Source organism: Moschus berezovskii, chromosome 21 (genome assembly GCF_049115385.1).
Source record: "Moschus berezovskii isolate FMDL1 chromosome 21, NW_MosBer_1.0, whole genome shotgun sequence".
Classification (NCBI taxonomy): Eukaryota; Metazoa; Chordata; class Mammalia; order Artiodactyla; family Moschidae; genus Moschus; species Moschus berezovskii.
The window spans coordinates 61,102,064-61,111,369 of NC_142480.1; the positions used below are offsets into that span (position 1 = coordinate 61,102,064).

The window sequence follows — 9,306 nt, forward strand, 5'->3', positions numbered from 1 at the left end:
CAATTTCCATCAGTTTCAATGTACACCAGTATAAATACAATGACTATTTGCATGAAGTTCAGTATTCTACAGATCCCAGAGACATGGGATTAAACCCGGAACTCCACCTTTCATGTGAACTTCAGTGGTACCATGGAGGCCAAGGCAATTTAATTTAGGTTAACCTGGAGTTGTTTCATTTGTAAGCGAACTGACCTGTAACATGTTTATTCAATTCTCTTTAAAATGGTGAAAGTGAAAGTCACTCAGTCGTGTCCAACTCTTTGCAACCCCAGGGACTATACAGTCCATGGAATTCTCCAGGCCAGAATACTGGAGTGGGTAACCTTTCCCTTCTCCAGGGGATCTTCCCAACCCAGGAATCGAACTCAGGTCTCCCATATTGCAGGTGGATTCTTTACTACCTGAGCCACAAGGGAAGCCCAAGAATCCTGGAGAGGGCAGCCTGTCCCTTCTCCAGGGGCTCTTCCCAACCCAGGAATGGTGGTATACCTTTACTTTACACCTTTTGGAAGCAGTGGTTACAGAAATGGAATACAAAATTAAGTCTAAAAATGTGGGCCTTAGTCAACTTTCATTATTTTTCTATATATGATCATGATAAAGGATCAGGGCATTCTTCATTTTTCCAAGGAAAATTCAGTATAAAAATTTTGTTTTTGCCAAACTCCATGAAACTGCAGAGCATTGCATCACCCCAATAAAGCTACAGTTTTCACTGCACACACCAACAAATATAGTGGCTAGTTTCTGCACTCCCCTTTTGTAGAATTGATTTTACATCTATTGTACCAAATAGCATTTTAAACACAGACATACCAATTTCCAAACAAAAGCAAAGGCATTTCCTTTATTAGAAGAAGATATACCATCACCAACAATAAAGTCTTCAAACATTATTGCACTTTAGCTTTCACAATTTGACAATGCATTCAATGAGTCTGCAGACTAGTTTTAACGAACACATTTAAAAAAAAAACTTTTAAGTAGACAGGAATATCCTCCATCACTTACTGTGTAAGAATTTTACCAACATCACCTACACAGTATCAGCGGTAATGGTGGAGCTGGAGCATCCTGCACCTTCTTCAAGCTGCAAAGCAAGAACCAACAATAGAGTGGTGAAACTCGGAGCCCTTTTCAAAGCCGTGGCTCCTTCTGCCTGCAGATGTTAGCCTAGCATCTCCCTGTGCTTATGGACTGGCTTGGGAATCCACTGGCTGTCAGGATTTCTTTAATAGCTTCATGGAAGGGATCAATGAGAATAACCTCGAAGAGTTGGTATGGTAGAATCTTTACCAACGCAGTAAGCATGCAGGACACCCAGGGCCCCACAGGCACCCAGCTCACTCCTCCACAACAGACTGAAGGCTTCCTGCAAACTTGAGTGGGCTGTTACCATCGTGGACAGGCTTGCCATAGCGGGCCCCCTTAGGAACTGGGCGTTTTCAGCCACCGCAGCGTGCACTAATCCAAAATAAGTTGTAACCTTTCTTGGCCTTGTATGCCAGCCTGTGTGCCTTGTCGCCAGGGTGATGCTGGGGGCCCTATGCAAGTGAAGAGCTCAGGACACCCTGACAGACACGTGTGGGTGGAGAACCCAGCCCCGCACCGTGAGCAGAAAGTGCACTGCTCCATCAGGGTGCTTCTTCTCCCATAGCTCCTGGTGGACTTGTAAATGCCCAGCCTGACTCACCTGATGACTGCCGCCAGACAGAAGGAACCCCCTAGAAATCCTGTCTGTGACCTTGAGTGAGTGATTTAACCTTTATGAATTCAGTTCTTAGACCCGTGCCTGGTTGATAGTAGTTACTCTATAATCTTTAGTAGTAGGAGAAGAAACCCTGGCTAGAAAATTTTATCAGACTTAAAATGTAAGGAAATGTAAATTTACTAAAGAGCTTAGAACACTCACTGGAATATAATGAGCACTCAATAAATAACTTTCTACCTTATTGTTGTTATTTATTTTTAATCTATAATCCTTAACCATTAACAAAAGAGTATAGTGAGTGAATCAACGTGGTTTGTATATTGACATGATTATTCTTTTCGATTACTGTTAAGTTTCATAACTAATTTTATAAGAAATCACTCAGCTGGGCACAAACACTTACTTGGTTGGAAAAGTCTACCTAGTTATTAGTTATGAGATCTTAGAGGCTCTTACTCTTCAGAGGGATAATTTTATCCCTAGGTGAGAGCTGACAGGGAGTTTTAAAATAAATAGGTAAACCCAAAAATCACACACACACACACACAAACATAGATATTATGTGTTTCTTGATGGAAAATACATAGTACTACCTATGAAATATTTTTTGCTAAGTAATTGAATCAAAATCTGATCATCCTCTGATCCAAAAACCTATGGAGAAGAACTACAGACATGAGAGAAAAAAGATGAAATTAACAAAGTTCAGAATGTAGAAAACCTTATAGGAAAAAAATACCAGGTTCATCAAAAGTAAATTGCAAGGGAAAAATACATGGACAGAAACCTCTAAAGTAGATCATACAATTTCTCATTTCCTCTTCCGCCCAACCACTAGCAACCACCATTCTGCCCTGCTTCTATATATTTGACTATATTCTGTGCCTCATACAGGTGGAATCACACTGGCTTTGTCCTTCTATGACTGACTGATGTCACTCAGCCGAATGTCCTCAAGGTCCATACATGCTGGTTGCATAATTATGCAAGATGGATACATTCCAGAATATCTGCTGCATAACATGTGCCTACAGTTAATAATATCATATTATACACCTAAAATTTGTTAAGAGGGTAGATCTCATGTTAAGTATTCTTACCACAATTTTAAAAAAAGAAGAGAGAAAATCCATAGCTCTATGTCTTTGGGGAGAATACTGGTTGAACCAACCAATCTAAAAATTATGATATAATTAAGTACATATGGACACTGAAAGATGTTTGATTATAATAAGAGATTATTGGTTCCCCTAGGTTTTATAATAGTATTGTTTTAATTTTTTATTTTTTTTCTTTTTTTTTTTAAATTATTTTATCGGAGGCAAATTACCTTACATTAATATATTGGTTGGTTTTGCCATACACTGACATGAATCCACCCCGGGTGTATATGTGTTCCCTTTCTTGAACCCCCCTCCCACCTCCCTCTTCCTGATATCCTCCCTCCATGTCATCCCCGTGCACCAGCCTCAGGCATCCTGTATCATGTGTCAAACCTGGACTGGTCAATTATGATAATATACATGCTACAATGCCGTTCTCCCCAATCATCCCACCCTCGCCCTCTCCCACAGAGTCCCAAAGACTGTTCTATACACCTATGTCTCTTTTGCAGTCTTGTATACAGGGTTCAGGTTACCATCTTTCTAAATTCCATATATATGCATTAGTATACTGTATTGATGTTTTTCTTTCTGGCTTACTTCGCTCTGTATAATTGGCTCCAGTTTCATCCACCTCATTAAAACTGATTCATATGAATTCTTTTTGATGGCTGAAAAATACTCCATTGTGTATATGTACCAAAGCTTTCTTATCCATTCACCTGTAGATGGACATCTAGGTTGCTTCCATGTCCTGGCTATTATAAACAGTGCTGCAATGAACATTGGCGTACATGTGTCTCTTTCAATTCTGGTTTCCTCGGTGTGTATGCCCAGGAGTGTGATTGCTGGATCATATGGCAGTTCTATTTCCAGTTTTTTGAGGAATCTCCACACTGTTCTCCACTGTTTTAATTTTTTTAAAGTCTTAGCTTATAAAAAATGTATACTAAAACTACCTTATGATACATTGAGTCAGTTGTTTCAGATTTCCAGTGTTTTTTGAGATAGGCAACCAGAATGGTCAGAAGAGAGAATCATTTAATTAGCCAATTATGAGTATCCTCCTGAGTCTGGTAGAGCAGCAGAAATGTGCATTACTTTGCTGACAAAGGTCCATATAGTCAAAGCTATGGTTTTTTTAATCCGACTTGATGCCTTTGAACTGTGGTGCTGGAGAAGACTCTTGAGATCCCTTGGACTGCAAGGAGATCCAACCAGTCCATTCTAAAGGAGATCAGTCCTGGGTGTTCATTGGAAGGACTGATGCTAAAGCTGAAACTCCAAAACTTTGGCCACCTCATGCGATGAGTTGACTCACTGGAAAAGAGTCTGATGCTGGGAGGGATTGGGGGTGGGAGGAGACAGGGGCGACAGAGGATGAAATGGCTGGATGGCATCACCGACTCGATGGACATGAGCTTGACTGAACTCCGGGAGTTGGTGATGGACAGGGAGGCCTGGCGTGCTGCGCTTCATGGGGTCGCAAAGAGTTGGACACGACTGAGCGACTGAACTGAACTGAACTGAATCAAATGGATTAAGTTATTTGTAGGCAAAGATGGAAAAGCTATATGCAGTCAGTAAAAACAAGACCTGGAGCTGAATGTGGCTCAGATCATGAGCTTCTTGTTGTAAAATTTAGGATGATATTGAAGAAAGTAGCAAAACCCAACAGTGGCCACAGGACTGGAAAAGTCAGTTTTCATTCCAACCACAAAGAAGAACAATGCTAAAGAATGTTCAAACTACCTTACAATTGCATTCATTTCACATGCTAGTAAGATTATGCTCAAAATTCTTCAATCTAGGCTTCAGCAGTACATGAGCTGAGAAATTCCAGATGTAAAGTCTGGGTTTCAAAGAGGCAGAGGAACACAAGATCAAATCGCCAACATTCACTGGATCATGGAGAAAGCAAGGGAGTTTCAGAAAAACATCTACTTCTGCTTCATTGACTAAGCTAAAGCCTTTGACTGTGTGGATCACAGCAAACTGTAGAAAATTCTTAAAGAGGTGGGAATACCAGACCACCTTACCTGTCTCCTGAGAAACCTGTATATAGGTCAAGAAGCAGCAGTTAGAACCAGAAATGGAACAGTTGACTGGTTCAAAACTGAGAAAGGAGTACGACAACACTATATTGTCACTCTGCTTATTTCACTTACATGCAGAATTCATCACATGAAATCCCAGGCTGGATGACTCTACTGGAATCAAGATTGCTGGGAGAAATATCAACAACTTCAGATGTGCAGATGATACCACTCTAACAGCAGAAAGTATAGAGGAACTAAAGAGCTCCTTGATGAAGGTGAAAGTTCAGTTCAGTTCAGTTCAGTTCAGTCGCTCAGTCGTGTCCGACTCTCCGCGACCCCATGAATCACAGCACGCCAGGCCTCCCTGTCCATCACAAACTCCCAGAGTACACTCAAACTCATGTCCACAGAGTCGGTGATGCCATCCAGCCATCTCATTCTCCGTCGTCCCCTTCTCCTCCCACCCCCAACCTTTCCCAGCATCAGAGTCTTTTCCAGTGAGTCAACTCATCGCATGAGGTGGCCAAAGTATTGCAGTTTCAGCTTTAGCATCAGTCCCTCCAATGAACATCCAGGATTGATCTCCTCTAGAATGGACTGGTTGAATCTCCTTGCAGTATAAGGGGCTCTCAAGAGTCTTCTCCAACACCACAGTTCAAAAGCATCGATTCTTCGGCTATCAGTCTTCTTCACAGTCCAACTCTCACATCCATACATGACCACGGGAAAAACCATTGCCTTGACTAGACGGACCTTGGTTGGCAAAGTAATGTCTCCGCTTTTTAATATACTATCCAGGTTGGTCATAACTTTCCTTCCAAGGAGTAAGCGTCTTTTAATTTCATGGCTGCAATCAGCATCTGCAGTGATTTTGGAGCCCCAAAAAATAAAGTCTGACACTGTTTCCCCTGTTTTTCCATCTATTTCCCATGAAGTGATGGGACCAGATGCCATGATCTTTGTTTTCTGAATGTTGAGCTTCAAGCCAACCTTTTCACTCTCCTCTTTCACTTTCATCAAGAGGCTTTTGAGTTCCTCTTCACTTTCTGCCATAAGGGTAGTGTCATCTGCATATCTGAGGTTATTGATATTTCTCCCAGCAATCTTGATTCCAGCTTGTGCTTCTTCCAGCCCAGCGTTCCTCATGATGTACTCTGCATATAAGTTAAATAAGCAAGGTGACAATATACAACCTTGACATACACCTTTTCCTATTTGGAACCAGTCTGTTGTTCAATGTCCAGTTCTAACTGTTGCTTCAGAAAACTAAAAAGCTGACTTAAACCTAAAAATTAAAAAACTAAGATCATGGCATCTGGTCCCATCACTTCATGACAAATAGAAGGGGGAAAGTGGAAGCAGTGAGAGGTTGTCTTTCCTTGGGCTCCAAAATCACTGCAAGTGGTGACTGTAGCAATTAAATTAAAAGACACTTACTCCTTAGAAGGAAAGCTCTGATAAACCTAGATAGTGTATTAAAAAGCAAAGTCATCACTTGGCTGACAAAGGTCTGTATAAGTCAAAGCTATGGTTTTTCCAGTAGTCATGTAGAGATGTGAGAGTTGGAGCATAAAAAAGGCTGAGCACTGAAGAATTGATGCTTTTGAATTATGGTGCTGGAGGAGACTCTTGAGAGTCCCTTGGACAGTAAGGAGATCAAACCAGTCAGTCCTAAAGGAAATCAATCGTGACTATTCATTGGAAAGATTGAGGCTGAAGCTGAAGCTCCAATACTTTGGCCATTTGGTGTGAAGAGCCGGCTAATTGGAAAAGACCCTAATGCTGGGAAAGACTGAAGGCATAAGGAGAAGAGGATGTCAGGATGAGAATGGCATCACCAACTCAATGGACATGAGTTGAAGCAAACTCCGGAGAAAGTGAAGGACAGGGAAGCCTGGCGTATTGCCATCTATGGGGTTGCAGCAGAGAGTTGGACCTGACTTAGCCACTGAACAACAACAATATCCCATTGTATATACATCTTCTAAACAACATCTATATTCTAATGGAAGCAGGCAGTCCAAATAATAAATAAACACTAATATTCCAACTTAACCCTTGTCTGGCAATGTGAACTTAAACAAGTCACTAAGCTTCTTTGGGTCCCAGGTTCTCATTTTTAATAAGAAGGATGTGGACTCCTGCTTCTTGAACACAATGGAATTTGTATTAGATGACTTTTCTCACTCATGACAGACATTGCGAGTCAATGACCTCAGTCTCCCAGCTGACTTTGAAAGCAATCTAACAACCTATAACTTAGCACTACAGGAAGTCACCACTTACTGTACGATGAAGCTTTGTCCTGAGAGGAAGGAGTAACCTCCATCTGGGACATTACTAGACACCACGCAGATTAAAAGGGGTAAAGAATCACTAACTGGATTTTAAACCTTCTGCCTGTGTCCTGCTTTGGCTCTCCTTTCATTGGTCATAGGAATTTTTAGGACCACCCCTAACTTCTCACTGTGCAACTGGAAGAAAAGAGAGAAAATATAAGATATGACATCATATTTATACAGGGCTTTATATTCTACAGACAATGTTTACACATTTTCTTTCTTCTGCTTTCCTAGTTCCACAAAGTAAGGAAAGAATAGGATCATTCCCACTTTACAGAAGGGAAAACTTGAAACTAAGAGATCTAGCTCATTATCACAGATTAATAGGTGGTGGACCTGGAACCCAACTAAGTTCAGCTCATCTCAAGTTGCAATTCATTCTCTTTCTCTTCATATTCACTTTAGTACTTTGCAGCAGAATAAGGCAGATTTAAATTCAAAAGTGAATCTAATACATTAAAATGTAATAATAGAGGGATTTTATCTGTAACATTTGTTTTCCTATAGTTATATCTCGAATAAGATTTACCTATATGAGTTTGGGTAAACTCTGGGAGTTGGTGATGGACAGGGAGGTCTGGCGTGCTGCGATTCATGGAGTCGCAGAGTCAGACACGACTGAGCAACTGAACTGAACAGATACAGTTATGTATGGTTATATATCACACATAGTTGTATGCATGTGTGTGTAAGTGCATGTTAAGTTGTTTCAGTCATGTCCGACTCTCTGAAACCCCATGGACTATAGACCACCAGGCTCCTCTGTTCATGAGATTCTCTAGACAATAATACTGGAGTGGGTTGCCATGCCCTCCTCCAGGGGATCTTCCCAACCCAGGGACTGAACCTGAGTCTCCTAAGTATCCTGCAATTGCAGGCGAATTTTTTACCACTAGTGACAGCTGGGAAGCCCATATAGTTATATACCAACATTGATTTACCTATAGTTAGAAAGAGATACTAAAACCAATCTCTTTTCTTAATGATTATATACATTGCAGGCATAAATAGAAGACACAGATGACATAGAGCTAACTAAAGAAAGGTGCAAAAATATTAGGAATAAATAACAGAATAGGGTGGAAGAAAGAAAATTGTATCCAGGAAAAGCTGCAGGTTATTTTCCACTATCAAACAGCTCCAGAAGTGTGCCTTATCACAACAAAACTTGATTTGTCACTCACAGCCTCCCGCACATTCAGGAAACCTATGTCCTAGCCCCAGTCTATCAATAACCAGTGTAGGAAAGCAACTTGTTCATGAAACACTCATAGACATAAGATTTGTTCCAAGGATAAAATTATATTAGATCTTCAAGTGCTTTGAAACAGAAAGAAAACTTTGCAAAAAGCATAAAGGCCATTTTTCAATGGCCAGGGTTAAGGCTGAGAAGTCTGGAGCTTCTATGGCCACAAATAAAACTAGGATAGTGTGGGAGGTACCAACACAATCTCTTCCCTAATCTCACACAATGAGTGTATTTACTGAGCTTCTGTTGTATGCAAGACAGCACGGAGTATAAAAAGAAGCAAAAAGCGTAACTCCTGTTCTCAACGAGACGGCAAGCCATCCACAAAAAGATGTCAAGTATAAGGTCTATCAGGATTCTCCCGGGGTTCAGTGGTAAAGAATCCACCCGCAATGCAAGAGACAAGTTTGATTCCTGGGTCGGGAAGGTCCGCTAGAGGAGGGCATGGCCACCCACTCCAGTATTCTTGCTGGGAAATTCCGTGAACAGAGGAACCTGTCAGGCTATGGTCCATGTAGTTGCAAAGTTGGGTGACTGAGCATACATAATGACTATCAGTTCTATCTCCCAGTATTTTATTCGAAGCTTTACCTTGGTTAGTTTATTCAACCCAAAGACCAAACAGACCAGCTCTCAGATGTTAAATCCTCACCCTCAAAACCCAGGGGCACTCACTTTACTGTGGAGTGGGAAAGAGATACCTCTGAGTCAGTTTTTAAATGGACTGTGGGACTTGGGGGTTAATAAAGCCCAGGCCAAAGAAAAAAAATCTATCCTTTCATAAATGTAGCATTTTGCTACTTTGGATTTTATACATGTAGATGAAGGGACAAGATATTGAGGGTGGGGAGAAAATTAC

General features: G+C 41.0%; 1 pseudogene; it reads right to left on the reverse strand.

The window, feature by feature from the left end:
- Nucleotides 1–1,049: 1,049 nt before the first annotated feature.
- Nucleotides 1,050–7,194, reverse strand: LOC148774580 (large ribosomal subunit protein eL15-like; annotated as a pseudogene).
- Between the last annotated feature and the right edge of the window lie 2,112 nt (nt 7,195–9,306).